Below are 23,481 nucleotides of genomic sequence, written 5' to 3'. Positions count from 1 at the left end.
ATGTCTATATGATAGTATATTAGTATCAACATATATAATTATAATAACCGGGATATAGTTGTTCTAAATATAATATTTTGAATATATACAACTATTATCAACTTGTTAGCATGCTCTTGTACTAATGTAGATCTTAAGTTATACTTAGGATTATATATATATATATATATATATACATATATATATATATATATATATATATATATATATATATATATATCATGTGCGATATAGTTCCAGAGTTGTACTCGGAAGTTCTATATGTTAATTGATAGGTACGTTGTTATTGTTGGTTTTATGTTAAGATAAAACCTGGTTTTAACTCAAAGTTATAGCTATTATACTGCTTAAGTATTATAAATATTAGGAGTAATGTTTAAATCATAGTCTAATAACTTAGGGTTTTAGACACGAATATGATTTTACTACCAGAACTAACGGAACTCGACAAGTCTACATGAGTTATTGTATTCATCAACTAAGATTGGAAATCTTAGGGAAAATCCTATGACCTGTAACCGCTAATCCCGTGTGAGCGAGGAAGTCGTGTATGAATAAGATATGGGTTGACAACCCTATTCATGGTTGCTAGCTACAACACAACGGTTTACGAGTGACGAACTATCCTTTTATTTGTTTATTGTTCCGACATTGATGAAACATGTGGAAGTTATCTTAATATGCGAAACTTGTAGCATCAATCAGAGGTTTGAAACTAGTCATATAGCCGCGGTTACGGACTCATGGTAGTACAACTTTAGAAGCATTATACTTTGTCGATATACAATTATGAATGTTAAGTACAAGTTTCCCAAAGACTTATACTCTAAGTACAAGGATCTTGTAGGTATACTACTTGCTCATTAAGTAGACAGTTATACGTAGCACACTTACTCATATATTATTGAAATAGATTTATACGTAGCGGTTTTACTCGTATAGAATTGAAATAAGATTTATACGTAGCAACCTTAGTTTGTATGGGATTACAGTCATTTATTCATAATACGTGAAACTTATAGGTATATCACTGATTTAATAAGTAAACCATTATACCTAATATATATACTAAATGTTGGAGAGTCCAAATGATACTTTCAAAACTATACTTATGAACTTGGTAAAAAGTGTTATTTTATATGGAGTCAAAACCTGTGAACTCACCAACTTTATGTTGACGTATTTTAAAATGCATGTGTTTTCAGGAAGTTGATAACTATGATACGGGAAATGACGTTGCATTGCCCGGTTTTTCCGCCGTCGGCCGGGGTGTGACACCGTGGATCCACGAGATGAAAGCAGTTCCATCAACATATGTCACACCCCAAAACCAGAATGGCGGAAACGTTCTGCGGTGGAGTATGTCATGTACAATATCATAACAATGCACAATAGTAAATCAATCAACCACATCCATTGCATTAATAATAATATTTAATACATGTGTTCTTTGTAAAGTTTAATGACACCAAAAATGAATGTATTAGCAAAAGAATTGGACGAGTCTTGAAGAAACTCCGTCTTCACAAAAACCTGGCCATCTGTACCTGTCTACTGGTGAGCTGAGGATACAAGTTATTTTGAAAGAGAAAATCAACATTTAAGCTGGTGAGTTCATAAACAGTTTAGTGTAATTATGTTGTATTTACTTTAAAAGCGGGTTATGATTGTATTATAAAAAGGTTTGTTTGTTTTTCCCCGAAAATCCTATATTTTCTGCTTGTGATGAAAAATGTAGTCTCCTTCCAAGACTGTACCATTTGTTTCTTCTCTTATAGTAATGTAAATAAAATGTTTATTCTAATGAATGATACTCAAATATTAGTTTACCACCTTATAATCGGGTTGGTTATTTTAGATGAAAATGCGATAAAGTTGTAACCATGCTTGATCGACCTAGTGCAAATACACGACGTTTTTCGGACGTCGAAAAGGTATGACATTTGTTCACCTGTGGACCTGCGGATCCCACTGTAGCTAGCAGTGAGGTGTGGGATGGTCAATCCTGTATAGATCTATACACAAACTCACGCTCTCTCTCTCCAGGAGACTCTGGTTACAAAATGTGACACAACAAGTGGATTGTTGTGCCATGAAATAGTATCTTACATTATTGTTATCTTGTTCTAATTATAGCGTATATGTTCCTTTTATAATTGTATATGTTCCTGTTTGTAAATGTATATGTTCCTTTCTGTTCTTGTTATAGTATGAATGATTTGACTCATATTATGGACTGACTCATGTAAGATTGTGCGAGGATAGTAAATAGTAATTCTCTAAACTATACCTATTATAGTTTACTAGTATGTTTGTTGTATAACTGACATGTTGAAAGACTCACTTAGTAATCATAAATGGTTAATTTAAATATATTCTTGAAAATGGTGTTTAATATTCATATAAGTATTTAGGATAAATATAAGTTAATCGACAGTCGGACTAGTGAATCCTACCCTAAGCCCACAACCAAACAAGGAACATGAGTCAAGGTTGTTAACATTAGTCCTAAGTCCATTAAAGCACATTTATACTTAAATATCTACATGAATATGATTTTGAAAGTCAAAGGGGTTTTATAAGTAATTTAAAAAGGGGTTTGAAAATGAAGTTTAGCAGTGTTTGAAAACAGTAAAACTCTTATGTTTTGCAAGAATTCAATTATAAAACTAAACACAATTCTATTGTGTTTCAAATTGTATCCCCCCTATAAACATTTAAAATATGAAAAAGGTTGACTGTAGGGGTATGAACTCACCTGTAGTGAGTGGTTTGAAGGAGGGATTGATATAAGATGCTAAGTATGCCCAGTGAAATCCCGAGCACAAACAGATCCTATTAAACATATACTAACACATATATGTGTACAATTAGTGTACATAACAACTAATCATGTATGGAAAACACCATTAGGAACTAGGTATCACTCATAATGGAGTGTACCAATCACATATGATTGTAAAAGCGGAGTTTACGGCCACACTTATGAATGTTTACGACCATGGGTGTGTTTACGGTTAAGAACACTTGAAGTGTTCACGACCACCATGATCTTATGAAAGGTTTACGACCGTAAACTCTTGAAGATCATGAACAATATGTTTGATTTCAGGTTGGAAGGTAAGTGTTTCTAATGGATACATGATGATAGAAGAGATACTCATGATTTGGGGAGCCTTGGGGGGGGGGGGGGGTTCACGGCCACCAAGAACAAGTGTGTGTTCTTGGTGAAATGGATGAAGATTTGAAGATCTATGTAAAAAGAGTTGGATTTATGGATGTAATCAAAGGGTTTCACTTAAATTTGAAAGATATTAACTCAAAATGAAGGCAAATACTTACAAATTTGAAGAACAATGGAAGTGTTCTAGATGATAGTTGAGAGAGAATTTCGAGTTTCAGCCTTGAAGATGTGAGGAATAAGGAATAAATGAAGGAATTTGATACTTAAGGGAGGGGTTCACGGCTGGCCATGGGTTTACGACTGTAAACCCTAGTTTGCGACTGTGAACTTCTCGTGATGGAGTTTCTGGCTTGATTTCAACATAATGTACTTAAGTTAACACATCTTATCAAACAAACCTTGAATGTACTAGGCTTTAGAACACTCTAACAGACCCTTAACAATGCTAAAAGATAGCAGAGACGAGTCTGACTTTTGATTGAATTGATTGACTTTACAAGATAGAAATTTCGGGTTGTCACAACATATCATTAATATGTAAAATTGCCTACTCCATGGGGAACAGTGAAGATCATGGGAGATCAATAAGAATTGCAAGAATGTTATAAAACCTCTATGAAATCTATGACCAAACTCTAACAAGCATAACAATTAAGGCAGGGGGCATGACATGTTCTAGAAATGAAGGAGCAAGATATGAAGGAAGTGCCCCTGGGCATCGAGGATCCTGAAGCTAAAGTCCTCACAGGATCATCAATGCCTGAGAAAATTGAGCAAGATCTGTTAAACTTCCTAAGAACCAGAAGCAAGACATTCACATGGAAACATGAAGATATGATAGGTATAGACAAGAGTATTATCACTCACAAACTTAATATTGATCCTTCTTTCAGACCAATCCACCAAAAGAGAAGGAAGTTAGAACCAGAAAGGAATCAGATCATCCAAGAAGAAGTAGAGAAGCTCCTCAAGATAGGAATGATCAAGGAAGTGAAGTTCCCAAGATGGCTAGCTAACGTGGTTGTCATACAAAAGAAAAATGGCGAATGGCGAGATTCCAAAAGATCCAGATCGAACCATCCGATTATGAAGATACAACATTTATAACACCAACAGGTATATATTGTCACACTGTAATGCCTTTTGGTCTTAAAAATGCAGGTTTAACATATCAAAGATTGGTGAATCGGATGTTTAAAGACAAGCTGGGAGACACCATGGAAGTCTATATCGACGACATGGTGGTGAAGTCAATGAAAGTTGAAGATCATCTCAGAGATCTTAAAGAAGCATTTAACATCCTAGACGAATACAATATGAAGTTGAATCCACTCAAATGCCACTTTGGGATGAAGTCAGGCAAGTTCCTTGAATATATGGTAACCAAGAGAGGAATACAAGCAAGCCTGGAGCAGATTAAAGCAATCATTAAGCTGAAATATCCATCTTCAACAAAAGACATCCAAAGGCTAAGCGAAAGGGTAGCGGCACTCAACAGGTTCATTTCAAGATCCTCAGAAAGATGTAAACCCTTATACGATATCTTAAAGAAGAACAAGAGGTTCTAATGGACTGAAGATCACGAAAAAGATTTTCAGAAACTCAAAAAATACTTGAGTTCCGCGCCATTACTAGTAAAGCCTATTGATGGGGAACAACTTAATTCTCCTCTACCTCTCAGAATCCTCAAACACAGTAAGTGTTGTCTTGGCCAAGGATCTTAACGCATACCAACATCCTATGTACTATGTAAGTAAAAGTCTCCTGGATCCTGAAACCATATACTCTCACCTCGAATAATTAATTCTCGCCTTAGTAACTGATTCTACTAAATTAAGACATTATTTCAAAACAAATATTATACATGTAAATAGTAATTATCCTATTAAGAATGTCATGAGAAAACCAGAAATGTCAGGAAGGATGGAAAAATGGTCGGTGAAGTTAAGCACGTTAGACATCAGATATGAACCAAGATCCGCCATAAAGTCACAAGCATTAGCAGACTTTGTTGCTGACTTTAGTGATGATCTACAAAACGAAGTAGACATGGAAGCCAAGCAACTCCTACAAGATGAAGACTTGGGAAAATAGACATTGTTCATAGATGGAGCTTCAAATAAAAAAGGAACAGGGCTAGGAATCATACTAAAGTCGCCATAGGGGGACATCCTACCCCATGTAATTAATTGCGAATTCAACACTACCAATAACGAAGCAGAATACGAAGCACTCATCATGGGACTACAATTGGCTAAGGATCTTCAAATCAGGGATGTTTAGGTATTTGTTGATTCTTTATTACTAACTAATCACTTCAATGGATCTTATGCAGTGAAAAGTGAAAGATTAGCACTATATTTAGAGATCCTCAAAAAAATTTAGCTCCTGATTTTGAGAACTTTAGCCTAACCCAAGTTCCCAGAGAAGGAAACACAGAAGCAGACGTATTAGCCAACTAAGGATCCTACGTTAGGAAACAGAAACGAAGATTCTTATTACCCACATAATAACTCCAGCCATAGAAACACTCGTCGACAAATCCGATGATCCTAAACAACCAACAAGCGTAACAACTATTGAAGATCCTGACCTTCAGATCCCTCCTCAAAGGGACCCTGACGAACAAGATTCACGATCATGGACCCAACCCATTATGGAGTATCTCCAAAATGGTACAATCCCATCAAAAGAAAAAAGAGAAAGAGCATTCAGAACAAGAGTCTCAAGATTCGTGATAATCCGAGGTAAACTCTATAAAAAGTCCATGGCAGGTCCGTACCTTAGATGCTTGGAAGATCCTGAAGCTGCCGAAGTCTTGAAAGACATACATGAAGGTGTTGGATTAGTGTCTAAGTCCATAACTATTTTGGTATGTACTTGACCCGATGGTGCATGGTCCTTTTGGGTTGCCTTCACCAAAGCAACTTGATAGGATGAATTATGGAGAGAAAGGATTAAATATGATTTATTAATATATTATGAGAATAATATATTAAAGGAGAAATCATATTGTTTAATTAATATTAGTCAAGAATTAATTGGTAATTAGTTTTGTGACTAAAAGAGATTAATTAAACTTAAGGGACTGGAATTGTAATTATAAGATAATTGCAATTTGGGCCATGGATTGCCTTGCATTAAGGGGTGGACGAATTCTATGGGGAAGCCCATAAGGAAATCTTCCAAGGCCCTAATTAAAGGAGTCCATGGGTTGCTTAGGGCTTAAGCATCCAAATTAGGGTTTTCTTGTTAGATAACCCTAATTGCCTCACTATATATAGACCCCTAAAGGACCAAAAACATGGACAAGCAACCTTCTAGGGTTTCACACGTTTTTGGGCAGCCTCTAACCTCTCTCCTCTTCATCCTCTTGCTTATGGTGTTTGTGAACCATTAGAGGAGTGACACTTGTGACTCTAAGCCTTCCAAAGTCAATACAAGGAGATTTGAGATTGTTATTGCTACATAACAATCAAGGTAACATCTTAAACCTATTCTCATGTTAATATGATTACTTGAATGCTAGAATTAGGGTTTATAGTCTTGGATAACTTGCATGTACAATAGAGAAACCTAGATCCAAGCATTAGGGTTTGTATGAGCACATAGGATGTTCTTAGGACCAAAACCCATCAGTGGTATCAGAGCCTAGACTGGTTTGTATTGTATTGATGCTTGATATGTATGAAAAATTGAATTTTTTGGTTTCTGGAGGCTAGACTCGCCGAGTCCATAGCTGAACTCGCCAAGTCCATGCAGACTCGACGAGTCCAAGCCTGACTCGACGAGTCAACTCGTCAGATGGAGCATATCTCGGGATTTCTTGCTGTTTTTGCTTTGGGATAGTTACCTTATCATATTATATCAATATAAATCCGATTTTATGATATATTCGACTATATTCTTTATCTAATTGAAGATATTTATCAATTAATAAGATAATTGTTTCCTTATGTGATAATTGATTAATTATTTTGATTAAATTGGTAAATTGTTTTGAAAGAAATCATTAAATAAATCAAATATGGATAATTATGTGATTAAATGTTAATTTAGATTATTTGTTATTTGATCCTTGTTGTTATGAAAAGTTTCATGTTTTCCCCTTTAGGTTTTATAGTTTAAATTTGAACCCAAAGGTTTTGTTGTTTTGAAATTTAAATAGTTGAAACCCTAGTGTTTTGAAAAAGGTTTCAAAACTTGCCCTCAAGTTTTGGAATTTAAAAGTTGATTAAAAGTTTAATTAGGAATGTTAAATTCTAAATCCCTAGTATTGTTTTGAAAAAGTTCAAATCACACCCTTATGGTTTTATTAATTAATTAAGGTGTATAATTAAAAGAGGTTTAATAAATCCATAAAAGTTTTGGTTTACAATTTAATTGAATTAAAAGTATAATTATTAAATTAGACCACCTAGTATTTTAAAAGTATAAAATACACCCTATACTATATATAACATTTAAAGTCTAACATTATATATGTATGAGTAAAGTTAGTCTTACCGTTAGTAGGCCTCATTCACAAAGCTGGTCTATAAGGGGTGTTTAAGGAAATTGCCTATAAAATGGTGATTGAATGGGTATCCACTCTTACCCACCGCACTCTTGACTAGTGGAGGGTCGTTAGCCGAACGGGTAGGATAGGACAAAACCTTCCATTATAAGTATAATTATATACAAAAGTAACTAAATGTTTTACAAATTCCCAATCTTAGTTACTTAGGCAAAGTGAATTGATGCAATTCCATGAAATTACACTTTGTGCCCTTGCGAAGACGTTAGTGGAGCGTGTGTGGTTTACCGGCACACTAAATGGTTCTAAGCAAAGGTAGCAAAGGGTGACTCAATGTTTGTCATAGTTCGGTGGAGCGTGTGTGGTTTATCGGCACATTGTGCAGGTGACTGTAACATGTGGGGGCACCATGTAGTTTGCATGGTTATTCACACCCGCCTTGTGATCCTCGGCATCCCAGTCACAAACAAGAGGGGCATATCGATATTTAAACATGCCATTGAAATGTTCAATGAATCTCAAAGGATCTAGGAGTTTTCATAGATTTAAAACTTAAATTTCTTTTTCGTTTTTTCATGGTGGAAATTAGTGAATCGTCATTTGTGACATCCCCAAAATCTCGGCCAGAAAAGACCGATTTTCATTTATGCTTTTAAAATATTTTCAGAGTAAATCCTTTTAATTTGAAAGAGTTGCGGAATTTGTTCCCAAAAACAAAACATGATAAAACAATGTTTACCAAAGCATTTCATAAAAGAAATGTATTTTTCATTATATAATCAAAACTCGGGGTGTCATGTTCCGATACAGACCAATAAGCATAAACGATAGCATTACAAGTCATTCAACAAATATACACATATACAGACTTGTAAACAAAACAACCGATGGTTCATCCATCTCATGCCCTCGCGCCACTTCCTATAATACAAATAAAACTGAGTGGGTCAGGCTTGGGAGCCTGGTGAGCATATAGGGTTTTCAACCCACAATAAATAATCATATTTAATTTTCACCAACCAACAATAACCCAATTACCCATTCCCGTTATTCTCACTTTATGTCCCTAAAACAACTAACACAAGGGACCTAGTCTAAGAATATTTCATCGGGGCGAGAACACATTCTTCGGGGGTACCTCAACAATATAAGTCAAATAAGGCAACCATGAGGGGGATGGAGTACAGCGAATGAACACCCAAGTTCATTAACACCTACAGGTGGCAAACCTGCTAATGTTTCCACAAGACTGTCTAGAATAGCCAGTGGTCGTCATCTAAACTCCGCTAGATGACTAAATCAAACAACAACGAAGCCTCTCATCTGTTTATTACACACCAACTATCTACCCATGTTCTACCCAACATATTAGTAGATAAAATATACATTTTTATACATAGTTTTGAAAACCTGTATAGCATGCTTTAATCAACACATAATCCACATAACAGATGAGGCACACACACACATAACACATATCTCATAGAGAATAAATCATATCTATGAGATAGAAGAGAGTGAATACACATTCACACATATAAACAACAATATACTATACACATAGCACGTATTTTATAGAAAATACTTAATATTTATGTGTTAGAAGAAGGTAACTACACACTCACACTTATAAACAACAATATACTTAACACACTCGAACCAAACTTGTATTATTATCGTGTTTATGAAAGGTAGTATACACTCACTTGATCAGAAGATGATCAGAAGATGATCGACTTCTCGCGAGCAGAGCTTCGGCTCGGGAACCGCACTTCTCGGGATCTTTGGGATCTTGGGACTTGCCTCGGGGCTTGAGAATGATACCGGGGCTTCGGGATATTTCTGGCACGCAAAACGATGCAAAACGGGAGAGAGAAGAGAGGAAATTGGCAAAAGACTCGGCTGCCTTCGGATCCTATTTATAGGAGGCTGGAGCCTCGGAGTACGCGGGGCGTACTGCAGTACGCAACGCGTACTGCTTTCGAAATCGTCACTGCATGCGTCATCCGAAATGTCGACACTCTTCGGAGTACGCGGGGCGTACGTCGGATCGGACCGGTGACTCGTCTTCGGATAATGCCGGATTAAAAGATTAAAAATAAATACAAAATATTAAATAAAATTCGGAAATTCATATCTTCTACATACGAACTCCGTTTTCGACGTTCTTTATATCCACGCGAAGGTGAGACTACGATCTACAACTTTCGTTTAGACTCCGTCGGCTAATTTTGACTTTATTTTTATTATTTATTTTTAATAGGCCGCGACAGAAAAACTTCGTTATAAATTCATAACTTCTTCGTTTGACGTCCGTTCTCGCCTAACTTTTTATCGCTTCGATACCAACAATGAGATCTTCGATTCTCATTTAGATTGCTTCGGCTAAAAACCCCTTGATCTCAAATCGAGTAAAACAGGCTGCTCACCGCTAAGCCGAAACTTCGATAAATCATAACTTCCTCATACGAAGTCAGATTTGGGCGTTCTAAATATATTCGGAAACCTCGTTTCAACTACTACAACATTATTCAAAGATATTATGTTTATTTTACACTTAAATTTTGACGCTTATTTTTATTCTTAATTAATCAAACCACATAATTAAGCAATTAAGCACAAAACACATAATACTCAAATAATACACTCTTATTATTTCAAAACGGGTTACAAAGGTTAACCTAGACTATTACATTGCTAAAAATGGCAAGCCCGGAAACACAGGCGTTACAATTCTCTCCACCTTAGAATGATTCCGTCCCCGGAATCACACATCAACAAACAAATGCGGATAGCGACTCAACATGTCACTCTCCGTCTCCCAGGTGAGATTCGGCCCATTCGTGTGTTTCCATCGGACAAGCACTAACCCAACCATTTTGCGTCGCAACTTCTTAGTCTTTCGGTCAACAATTGCCTCTGGTTCTTCAATCAACCTTTTGTTCTCATCAATTCTCAATTCAGAAATTTGAATTATATCGGGAACTTCTCCCGTGAACTTCCTCAAATAACACACATGAAAAGTGTTGTGAATTCCATTCAGTTCTTCGGGTAATTCGAGCTTGTAAGCTTGGTTCCCAACTCTCTGAAGAACTTTAAACGGTCCAATAAACCTTAAACTCAACTTTCCCCTTTTACCAAATCTTATAAGTCTCTTCCACGGCGAGACTTTAAGCAAACCCGAATCTCCAACCTCAAAAGTCATCGGTCTTCGCTTCTTGTTAGCATAGCTCTTTTGACGATCTTGAGCTGCTAACATTCTTTCCCTAATTATTTCCAACTTTTCAGCAGTTTGATGAACCATCTCCGGTCCCATAAACTGCTTTTCCCCAGCCTCAAGCCAACAAGACGGCGTACGACACTTCTGTCCATACAAAGCTTGATAAGGTGCCATCCTAATGCTCGAGTGAAAACTATTATTGTAGGAAAATTCTACCAATAGTAAATGTTCATCCCAATTACCTAGGAATTCCAAGGTACATGCTCTCAGCATATCTTCAAGTGTTTGTATTGTTCTTTCACTCTGACCATCAGTCTGCGGATGGTAAGCTGTGCTTAAACATAACTTGGTACCCAATTCCTCTTGTAGACTTTTCCGAAACCTTGAGGTGAAACGGCTATCACGATCCGATATAATCGTTAACGGAACACCGTGAAGCCTCAAAATTTCCCTTACGTAAGAATTCGCAAGCTTTTCCATAGACCATTTCTCCTTGGCTGCTATGAAATGTGCACTCTTAGTGAATCGATCAACGACCACCCAAATCATGTCATGACCATTCTTTGTTCTGGGCAGTTTAGTGACAAAGTCCATAGCAATGTCTTCCCACTTACCCATAGGCACAGGCAATGGTTCTAAACTCCCGTAAGGTTTCTGATGTTGTGTCTTGACTCTCGCACAAGTCACACACTCAGCCACATACTTTGCATCATCAAGCTTCATCGTTGGCCACCAGTAGTAGGGTTTCAGGTCCCTATACATTTTAGTGCTACCCGGATGAATTGAGTACATGGTCTTGTGAGCTTCTTCCATCAGAAGATCCCTAATTCCTCCTGACTTAGGTAACCAAATACGATCTTGGAATACCTTCAGTCCATGACCGTTAGTACCAAACACCAACGTTTTTCCCAAACGTTCCTCCTTTCGGTCATTTTTCTCAAAAGCCTCCTCTTGAGCTTTCTTTATACTCTCCATAATTGTTGAGACAACTTTAATTCTCAACGCTCTTGGCCTTTTCCTTTCAATATTGACCTTCCGACTGAGAGCATCAGCAACAACATTAGCTTTACCGGGGTGGTAAAGTATCTCACAGTCGTAGTCTTTAAGTAATTCTAGCTAGCATCGTTGCCTCATATTCAATTCCTTCTGATTAAAGAGATATTGGAGACTCTTATGATCAGTGAAAAGTTTGCACTTCGTGTCATAGAGGTAATGCCTCCATATTTTCAGAGCGAAAACTACCGCTGCCAACTCCAAATCGTGAGTCGGGTAATTCTTTTCATGCTCTTTCAGCTGTCGAGACGCATATGCTATCACCTTTTCTCTTTGGGTTAAAACACAACCGAATCCAACCCCAGACGCATCGCTATAAACAGCGAAGTCTTCAACTCCATCGGGTAAAGAAAGTATCGGTGCCTCGCATAGCTTCTTCTTTAGCTTCTCGAATGCTTCTTTATGCTTATCACTCCAAGCATAAGTAGCTCCTTTGTGGGTCAAAGCTGTCAATGGAGTAGCAATCGAAGAAAAGCCTTGGATAAACCTTCGGTAATATCCGGCTAATCCTAAAAAGCTTCGAATCTCCGTGGGACTTTTCGGTTGTTCCCACTTCATCACAGCTTCGATCTTCGCTGGATCAACCATTATCCCTTCTTGGTTGACCACGTGACCCAAGAATTGGACTTCACGAATCCAAAAATCACATTTGGAGAACTTCGCATATAGCTTCTCCTTTTTCAAAACTTCCAACACTTCTCGCAAGTGTCTGCCATGCTCCTCCTGGCTTTTCGAGTAAATCAGAATGTCGTCTATGAACACTATCACAGATTTATCAAGGAAAGGGTTACAAACCCTATTCATTAAATCTATGAATGCTGCCGGAGCATTGGTTAGTCCAAACGACATAACCAAGAACTCGTAGTGTCCATATCTAGTTCTGAATACAGTCTTCTCGATATCTTGCTCTCTTACTTTTAGCTGATGATATCCTGACCTTAGATCGATCTTCGAGAAATAGCTCGAACCTTGCAATTGATCAAATAGGTCATCAATCCTTGGCAACGGATATCTATTCTTTATTGTTGCCTTGTTCAGCTCTCTGTAATCGATGCACATTCTCATACTTCCATCTTTCTTCTTCACGAACAACACCGGAGCTCCCTAGGGCGATGAACTAGGTCTAATGAAACCTTTGTCCAATAACTCCTGAAGTTGCATCATCAGCTCCTTCATCTCCGTCGGTGCTAATCGATAAGGTGCTTTTGCTATTGGCGTGGTTCCTGGTAACAAGTCTATTCTGAACTCTACTTGTCTATCAGGTGGTAATCCAGGAAGATCTTTGGGAAATACTTCCGGATAATCACACACCACTGGGATACTCTTCATCACCTTCTTTTCTTTCTTAGCATCAATCACGAATGCTAAATATGATGTACATCCCTTGGTCAAACACTTTCTGGCTTTCATTAGAGAAATGATTCCAGAATTTACTCTGCGTTTGTCCCCGTACACCATAAATGAATCTTTCCCAGGCGGGTTTACTTTAACTATCTTCTTCTTGCATAAAATTTCGGCATCATTGGCGCTAAGCCAATCCATTCCCAACACGATGTCGAAACCATTAAGCTCGATAGGCAATAATTCTTCGCAAAACTTATTCCCATTAAGGTCGATTAAGATGTCTTTCATACGATGGCTAACAGGTACAAACTTGCCACTAGCTACTTCGACTAATAAAGCATCATCTAGTCTATCAATAGGCAAAGCTAGCTTTCTACCAAACTCATGCGAAATAAAGGAGTAGTTGGCTCCAGAATCAAACAAAATTTGAGCAGGTAATTCATTTACGAGAAAGGTACCTGAAGCGACATCAGCTTCATCTTTTGCAGCTTCGAGTGTCATCTGGAAGGCTCTCGCCTTCGGCTTTGGTGGAATGTTGGGCCTAGCTGCCTCCTTCTTCTTCGGACAATCTTTCAAAATGTGCCCCTCTTCATTACAACCAAAACACATCCTTTTGTTGTTCGGACATTCATTGGCAAAATGTCCAACCTTTCCACACTTGTAGCAGGTCACATCCTCGCTACATTTCCCATAGTGCTTTTTCTTACACTTATCACACCACTTCGCTTCGCCTCCTTTTCCTCCAAACTTTTTCGAATCAGATTTCGAAAATTTGCCCTTCTTACCGGAACCAGATGTTCCCTCAAACTTCCTTTTATCACCAACCTCAACCTTGACGGTGGTTCTTCCCTTAATCATGTTCTCAACAGACTTGGCAGCCCAAATAGCTGCCTCTAGAGTAAGTGCCTGACGTACTGGCACTTCGTACTCCCATGGGAGTCCCTTCGCATACCGATCCACCTTTGTCAAATCGTCTGGAACGATACGCAAGGCAAACTCCATCTTATCGGTGAAGCTATTGGTGTATTCATCAACTGACATGCTGCCTTTCGTCAATCTCAGGAACTTGTTCTCCAACTCCAACAAATTTTGAGTCGAGCAGAACTTGCGCTTGAACTGCACCAAGAACTCTGCCCATGACAATTGCAGTGGCTCATTAGGGCTTAACGTCTTCCCTAGAGTGTTCCACCAACGAACGGCTCCACCTAGGAATTGTCGCACGGCATAGATAGTCTGCAACTTGCCTCTGCAGCCACATGTCATAAAGGCTAACTCCATTTCGGAGATCCAATCCATAACCCCAATCGGATCCTCCTTTCCATTGAAGGTCGATGGTTTGCAAGTTAGAAAGTCCTTGTACTTGCATCCCATTCCATCATTCATTCCATCATGGTTATCTTGCCTAACTATCGGTGGGTTGGCTTGACCAATAGACCCACTGAAGTTTCCACCTTTCGAGTGCCCTTCATTTAATTCAGGCTCCTCCACACGAATTGACAGTTCTTCACGATTCTGTTGAAGCAACCGTCTAGTTTCATCCATCTGACGATCCAACATCGTCTGAATCATCATTTGCACACCAGCCATGGTTATTGGCTCAGGTGTTGCTGCTACGACAGGTACTTGTTCAATCACTGGTGGTTGATTCCTGTTTTCATCAGCATTTCCAACTCCACTTCTTGTTCTCACCATTTTGATCTACACACCGAATAAGGTGAAATTAGATCCTCAATCATGGTAGATATTCAAATCTTCCTTATCACACCGAAACGTTTACATGCTAGTTCTAATACCGTAGACGCACGCTTAGAATCCTACACACATAAGGTTTCTAGATCCGGTCGGCAACAGACCATAGATCCGAACAAATAATATGGCAACATATAACATTTAGCACATAAAGCATTTTAGGCAACTTTCCTAAAATAAACCAGTGCTCGTGTCTAAAACACAACAGACACACATCTCAAAACTTCACTTAGCATTCTAAGTTTAAGTCTAGAAATCCTACAAATTCCTAGTTCGCTTAAACTAATGCTCTGATACCAACTATGACATCCCCAAAATCTCGGCCAGAAAAGACCGATTTTCATTTATGCTTTTAAAATATTTTCAGAGTAAATCCTTTTAATTTGAAAGAGTTGCGGAATTTGTTCCCAAAAACAAAACATGATAAAACAATGTTTACCAAAGCATTTCATAAAAGAAATGTATTTTTCATTATATAATCAAAACTCGGGGTGTCATGTTCCGATACAGACCAATAAGCATAAACGATAGCATTACAAGTCATTCAACAAATATACACATATACAGACTTGTAAACAAAACAACCGATGGTTCATCCATCTCATGCCCTCGCGCCACTTCCTGTAATACAAATAAAACTGAGTGGGTCAAGCTTGGGAGCCTGGTGAGCATATAGGGTTTTCAACCCACAATAAATAATCATATTTAATTTTCACCAACCAACAATAACCCAATTACCCATTCCCGTTATTCTCACTTTATGTCCCTAAAACAACTAACACAAGGGACCTAGTCTAAGAATATTTCATCGGGGCGACAACACATGCTTCGGGGGTACCTCAGCAATATAAGTCAAATAAGGCAACCATGAGGGGGATGGAGTACATCGAATGAACACCCAAGTTCATTAACACCTACAGGTGGCGAACCTGCTAATGTTTCCACAAGACTGTCTAGAATAGCCAGTGGTCGTCATCTAAACTCCGCTAGATGACTAAATCAAACAACAACGAGGCCTCTCATCTGTTTATTACACACCAACTATCTACCCATGTTCTACCCAACATATTAGTAGATAAAATATACATTTTTATACATAGTTTTGAAAACCTGTATAGCATGCTTTAATCAACACATAATCCACATAACAGATGAGGCACACACACACATAACACATATCTCATAGAGAATAAATCATATCTATGAGATAGAAGAGAGTGAATACACATTCACACATATAAACAACAATATACTATACACATAGCACGTATTTTATAGAAAATACTTAATATTTATGTGTTAGAAGAAGGTAACTACACACTCACACTTATAAACAACAATATACTTAACACACTCGAACCAAACTTGTATTATTATCGTGTTTATGAAAGGTAGTATACACTCACTTGATCAGAAGATGATCGGACAACACTACGACTTGCAGAAGTAGTAATCCTCAGCAGATCTGAAAGATCTTCACAAAAATCGACTTCTCGCGGGCAAAGCTTCGGCTCGGGAACCGCACTTCTCGGGATCTTTGGGATCTTGGGACTTGCCTCGAGGCTTGAGAATGATACCGGGGCTTCGGGATCTTTCTAGCATGCAAAACGATGCAAAACGGGAGAGAGAAGAGAGGAAATTGGCAAAAGACTCGGCTGCCTTCAGATCCTATTTATAGGAGGCTGGAGCCTCGGAGTACGCGGGGCGTACTGCAGTACGCAGCGCGTACTGCTTTCGAAATCGTCACTGCATGCGTCATCCGAAATGTCGACACTCTTCGGAGTACGCAGGGCGTACGTCGGATCGGACCGGTGACTCGTCTTCGGATAATGCCGGATTAAAAGATTAAAAATAAATACAAAATATTAAATAAATTCGGAAATTCATATCTTCTTCATACAAACTCCGTTTTCGACGTTCTTTATATCCACGCGAAGGTGAGACTACACTCTACAACTTTCGTTTAGACTCCGTCGGCTATTTTTGAATTTATTTTTATTATTTATTTTTAATAGGCCGCGACAGAAAAACTTCGTTATAAATTCATAACTTCTTCGTTTGACGTCCGTTCTCGCCTAACTTTTTATCGCTTCGATACCAACAATGATATCTTCGATTCTCATTTAGATTGCTTTGGCTAAAAACCCCTCGATCTCAAATCGAGTAAAACAGGCTGCTCACTGCTAAGCCGAAACTTCGATAAATCATCACTTCCTCATACGAAGTCAGATTTGGGCGTTCTAAATATATTCGGAAACCTCGTTTCAACTACTACAACATTATTCAAAGATATTAAATTTATTTTACACTTCAATTTTGACGCTTATTTTTATTCTTAATTAATCAAACCACATAATTAAGCAATTAAGCACAAAACACATAATACTCAAATAATACACTCTTATTATTTCAAAACGGGTTACAAAGGTTAACCTAGACTATTACATTGCTAAAAATGGCAAGCCCGGAAACAATGCGTTACATCATTCACTTACCTTCAAAGATTCTGCAACTAGATTACAACATCCCTTTTCTCGGTTGTAGCGTATTGTGTTGGGTCCTAGCCTTGGTATCTCATTTGGGTGATTTACTAAGGACTCAATCAATCAACTAACTTGAATTAGTTTTCTCCCGTTTTGTAGATGTCAAAGTTCGACAACTATGATCTTCCCAAATCCCGTGGAACAAGCATTCCACATGAAGATGGTATTCCACGATTCGATCGAGGAACAAGAAATCATGCTTCACTTCCTCCACCTCCTCCAATTGTTCTCCCTAACCCACAAGTTCGAAGGCTTGAAAAGTTCAAACTCACTCAAGCGCTTTTGGCAAGTAAACATAAAGAAGGAAAATCGGTGTGTGCACACGTCCTAGGGATGAAGTCACACATTGATAGGTTAAGAATGATGGGATCCGTTGTCTATGAGGAAATGGTTGTTGATTGGGTTCTTCAGTCACTTCCTAACTCATATAGTGAGTTCGTAAGAGAGTACTATATGATGAACCGCGACGTGACCCTTATAGATATCACCTATATGCTTACTGCTGCCGAATCAGCAATGGTTTGGAGCAATAGAAAAGCAAAGTTGATTGGTGAATCTGCCTTCAAGACCTCTATGGATATAGACAATGGCAACGAAAGACTTGCTATGATCGAAAATTTTGATCATAAGAGAAAGGCAATGTCTGAAGTAGTTCCATGTCATGTTCCAAAAAGGTCAATTTGCTTTTATTGCCAAGAGAAAGGGCATTGGAGACGAAGCTGCCCCATTTACCTAAGAGATCTAAGAGATGGGAGAGTCGAAACCTATGGCTCTAATATAGGTAAAATCCATTAACTAACTCTTTTAAGCTTCTATTCTAGATTCTTAATACATAATGTGATAAGATTACATTTGATGTTTTGTAGGATCGAAGAAAAAGAAAGGAAGCTTAAGGGAAGAAGTGAGCAAAATCTAACAATGAAGGAATGGATTTCGATTGCATTTCTCGAAGATTAGATTATTGAGCTACTACTTGGAGTTAGAATTAGATAGCTAAGAAAGATGTATTAGCATAGTTTTTCAATGAATTGCATTGTAAGGACAAAAATTTTCCGCAATGAAATAAATTTTGATTTTATATTATTTATTTATCCTTGCAATGGCGTATATGAAAAATTGATGTTTGAATGTTTCTATTATTAGCAATAATGGATTTGGTTCTTATTATGTTATTTATGGAAAGTCGAGAGTTTACCAAATATGGAGAGTTTCTCATCGCCCAAGTTTCAATTAGACAGAAACTTGGAATCATGCAACTTGGTTGCACGATGAATGAGAAATTTCATATTTGGAAATTAGACTAATTTATTGACAAAGTGTCAAGTGAAGGACTAGGAGATCGAGCACACAAAGTTGCGTGTTAATCAAATCCACCATAAGAGTAACAATGATATTCGTCATGATTTACTAAAGGTTTAGTAAATATGATTATACTTACAAGATTAAGTATAATTATGAATTGATTGAAAAAGTTTAAATCAATAGCAAAACAAATAAGAAGAATCATGTAGGCAGAAAGATAAAATTTTCTCCATTCTAAGAAGAAGGGAGAGTAGCTTTTATGCTTTATGATAGGTCTTAATGATTAAGAACCATATCTCAATTGATCCTCTAAGTGATTCTTATGGTTAAGAAGAGGAATCAAGAATTGAAGAAATGGTTAAATCAAGAAGTCAATCATACTTCGTTCCAAAACAAGTCTTAGAGTTAAGATTGTGACATTGAGTGGAAAAGTATTACGAAGGTTTATAACATTCATCAAATGTGGAATGTTGTGATGTCTTGGATAAGTCAAAGACCAACTAGGACCAATTTATGAAGAGTTTTGATAAAAGCTACACTAACTCTTGAATATTTGTTTGTCAAGAAATGTTTTGACAAGAGAATCTTATATGTAAAGGAGTCAGTGGGAGTCTTAATGGTCTTGAAAGGTTTCAAGAACAAATCAAATAAACCTTATCGATCATCAGTATCACACGAGTTGAGGTTTACAACCTATCGTCTTGATATTATTTTGTTTCTGTGCTGTTCCAATTGAGTTAATTATGCATATGAGTTCTATGAGTTCTCGTTCGAATGCATAAAAGGCAAGGACCTTGATCAATGAAGAGTATATTGATAGGAAAGGGTGAGCTGCTTAACTACTTGGAAGACGTGGTGGGCAGCTGTGCTACCATAAGGCAAGAAATCGAGATTAAGAAAGTTCGATCCATATGAGTTTGAATTTGTCGTAAACTTTGGTTTTGACAAATTCACATGGATAGGAACAAATACATCGTTTAAATCTAAGTGTCATAAGATTTCCTCCTTCATGAAAATGATTGTGAGGAAATACTTTCACTAAGAAAGATTTTAAGAAGATAGTGATTGTAAAATTGCATTCTCGAATTCGATTATGGTTACGGTATCCCTTTACATAATTTGAATTGTGAGGTTTGGCGATTGTTTAGACACATATAAACTATCTAAGTCAAAGGTGTATAAGTTCAAGAAGCCTTGATAAAAGATTATCAAAGCACTAAGTATTAGAAACATGAACTTAAGAAATTCAATAAGTATTGATTTTCTAGAAGTTAAGCTAGTTTCTGAATACATGTCAAAGCTAGTGGGAGCATAAGTGTTATGTTTATAATAATCATCATTATAGTGGGAGCATAAATGTTATGATTGTATGATTATTAAGGTACATATTGCAAGTTGGCAATATTAATTATAGAAAACAAGAGTTATACCTTGCAAAGTCGTAAGGGTTATAAAGTTGTTTTGCTATAATTAAGGGAGAGAATATTATGCTTCATTTCAAATCTAAAGGCTTAGCTTGTGGAATGTTAATAAATTTAGTCAAAGGTAAATAGTGTGTTCTTAAAATTTCGATTATGATTACGACATTCCTCTTCACAATTCGAATTTTGAGAACATAGCAAATAAAACATTATGCGTCGTGTCCCATATGCTTCAGGTATAGGATCGATTGCAAATGCTTTAATGTTTGACTATTCTAAAATTTTCCAAATGTCAAGCGCATTTAGAGGGAAAAGGGACTAGAATTGGTTTTGACTAAAATAATTAAACAACTATCAAAGGACAATCCAAAGTTTGACGAGGATTGGTCGCTTGTGACTAGTTGGAAGCATGGTATTGGATGCACCATATCGACATTATTATGAATAGAAAAAATTCTATTAAGAATGAGTTCATATGGAAATTATGGAAATGTTTCCATATTGGATGGACCATATCGACATCATTACGAATAGATAAGATTTTATTAAGAATGAGTTGTCATATGAAAAATATGGAAGCGTGTCCATATTGGAAATTGAATATTGAAAATCTATGTCTAGATTAGAAACTTTTATGCAAAACGATGTTCAAAGGAATGTACTTTGAGTGAGAGACATCATATCTAAGGAATAGTTTTGTAAAAATGTCCGATAGAGGACTTTGTAATATCATTGGCAATAGTCTTTGTGACTTTGGTGCAGTGACATTACGAAATGATCATTCCATAGAATGTTAGAATCTAGCATATTTCATAAGTAACAAGAATTTGATATTCTCACACTTATGAAAAAGGATTTGGAGTTGCGAAATGAGAATGATTGGAAATGTGTTCAATTTGATCTACTTCACAAAAGTAAGAACCATAGGTAAACATTGTGTGTATGCTAAGAGCATGGGACAAGTGTAATAATTCAAGTAAGAAGTTGATTACCCGAAACGACAAATAATGAGTAATCGATATGGTGATAAATAAAAGGAGTTTTATTTATACTCAAAAGTTTGAGGCCATATGGGATTAGTATTATTCTTGTGTTTCACATTTGCATGTTTTGACTTCCAGAATAATTGAATTTATTAAGAATAATCGAATTATTCGAACGGGCCACAGTTGTTCATATGTTGGAAGTAGATATGAATGAAGACTGTCGTGAATTGGTGTGTGGATTGTCTAAAAGAGTATTAGACATAAGCAAATGTTTGTTGCAACGTTCATGAGTGCTTATGAATATGATTTGAGCATTGGATTAAATCAACGCTCACTTGGATCACTCCATGAATTGTATCACGAGTGATTGGTGAGATGATAACATCTTATATTCTTGAAACCGAGATGTGTGAGTTGTATCTTGCAAATCGGTTGCACATTGATAATATGTAAACGCACTAGTAACTTGGTGTTATAAAACATATAGTTGTGTGTGATTTGGTGAGTAAGTGTAAGCAAGCATTGTATCAAAGTTTATCCGTTCCTTTTATCCAAAGTAGGATAAGAGCGATATCTTTGGGCCCCTCGATGATTTAGTGATGAAAAACGTAAATGCTCGGCCGGGCTAGGGCTAATTTGATTTGTTCAATTAGTCAGTCGTCATAAATCGGGAATCGAGATATAGTACAAAGAGAATGATTTGAAATCATATTTCATATGATATCTAGAATGGAGGAATATATGATCCCTTATCTAAAGACACGCGTATCTGATAGGATCAGAGTTGACAGCGGCTTTGGAAAGCTACGATTGCAGATCAGGATCTGAAGTCATACGCATAATATTTATTAGACTTATCCAAGTGGGAGACTGTTGGATTAGTGTCTAAGTCCATAACTATTTTGGTATGTACTTGACCCGATGGTGCATGGTCCTTTTGGGTTGACTTCACCAAAGCAACTTAATAGGATGAATTATGGAGAGAAAGGATTAAATATGATTTATTAATATATTATGAGAATAATATATTAAAGGAGAAATCATATTGTTTAATTAATATTAGTCAAGAATTAATTGGTAATTAGTTTTGTGACTAAAAGAGATTAATTAAACTTAAGGGACTGGAATTGTAATTATAAGATAATTGCAATTTGGGCCATGGATTGCCTTGTATTAAGGGGTGGACAAATTCTATGGGGAAGCCCAAAAGGAAATCGTCCAAGGCCCTAATTAAAGGACTCCACGGGTTGCTTAGGGCTTAAGCATCCAAATTAGGGTTTCCTTGTTAGATAACCCTAATTGCCTCACTATATATAGACCCCTTAAGGACCAAAAACGTGGACAAGCAACCTTCTAGGGTTTCACACGTTTTTGGGCAGCCTCTAACCTCTAACCTCTCTCCTCTTCATCCTCTTGCTTATGGTGTTTGTGATCCATTAGAGGAGTGACACTTGTGACTCTAAGCCTTCCAAAGTCAATTCAAGGAGGAATTGGGATTGTTATTGCTACATAACAATCAAGGTACTATCTTAAACCTAATTATATGTTAATATTGATTTCCATATGCTAGAATTAGGGTTTATAGCCTTGGATAACTTGCATGTACAATAGAGAAACCTAGATCCAAGCATTAGGGTTTGTATAAGCACATAGGATGTTCTTAGGACCAAAACCCATCAAAAGGAGACTGTGGAAATTACACTGGGGGCAAATCCTTATGCTCCAAGATACTAAGAACAGGATACTACTGGCCGACCATGAAGATAAATTCTTTTCTACATGCTTAAAAATGTGATGCTTGTCAAACACATAGAAACATCCTACATCAACCAGCAGAACCTCTACATCCTATTATCTCTCCATGGCCATTCATGATATGGGGAATGGATATAGTAGGAAAGTTACCAATAGCTCCAGGGGGAAAAGTCTTCATGTTGGTGATGACTGATTATTTCTTAAAGTGGACCGAAGCTGAAGCCTTCGTTCAGGTAAGAGACAAAGAGGTAGTATCATTCATTAAACGTAATATCTTGACCTGGTTCGAGATCCCGGCTGAGATCATATGTGACAACCGATCCCAATTCATAAGCAAAAGGACAAGAGAATTTTGCACAATTTGGGGAATCAAAATGATAATGTCCATTCATGTCCATCCCCAAGCTA

This window comes from Lactuca sativa, chromosome 4 (genome assembly GCF_002870075.4).
Source record: "Lactuca sativa cultivar Salinas chromosome 4, Lsat_Salinas_v11, whole genome shotgun sequence".
Lineage (NCBI taxonomy): Eukaryota > Viridiplantae > Streptophyta > Magnoliopsida > Asterales > Asteraceae > Lactuca > Lactuca sativa.
The sequence above is the reverse complement of the archived record's forward strand: the minus strand, read 5'-3'. Positions refer to the sequence as shown.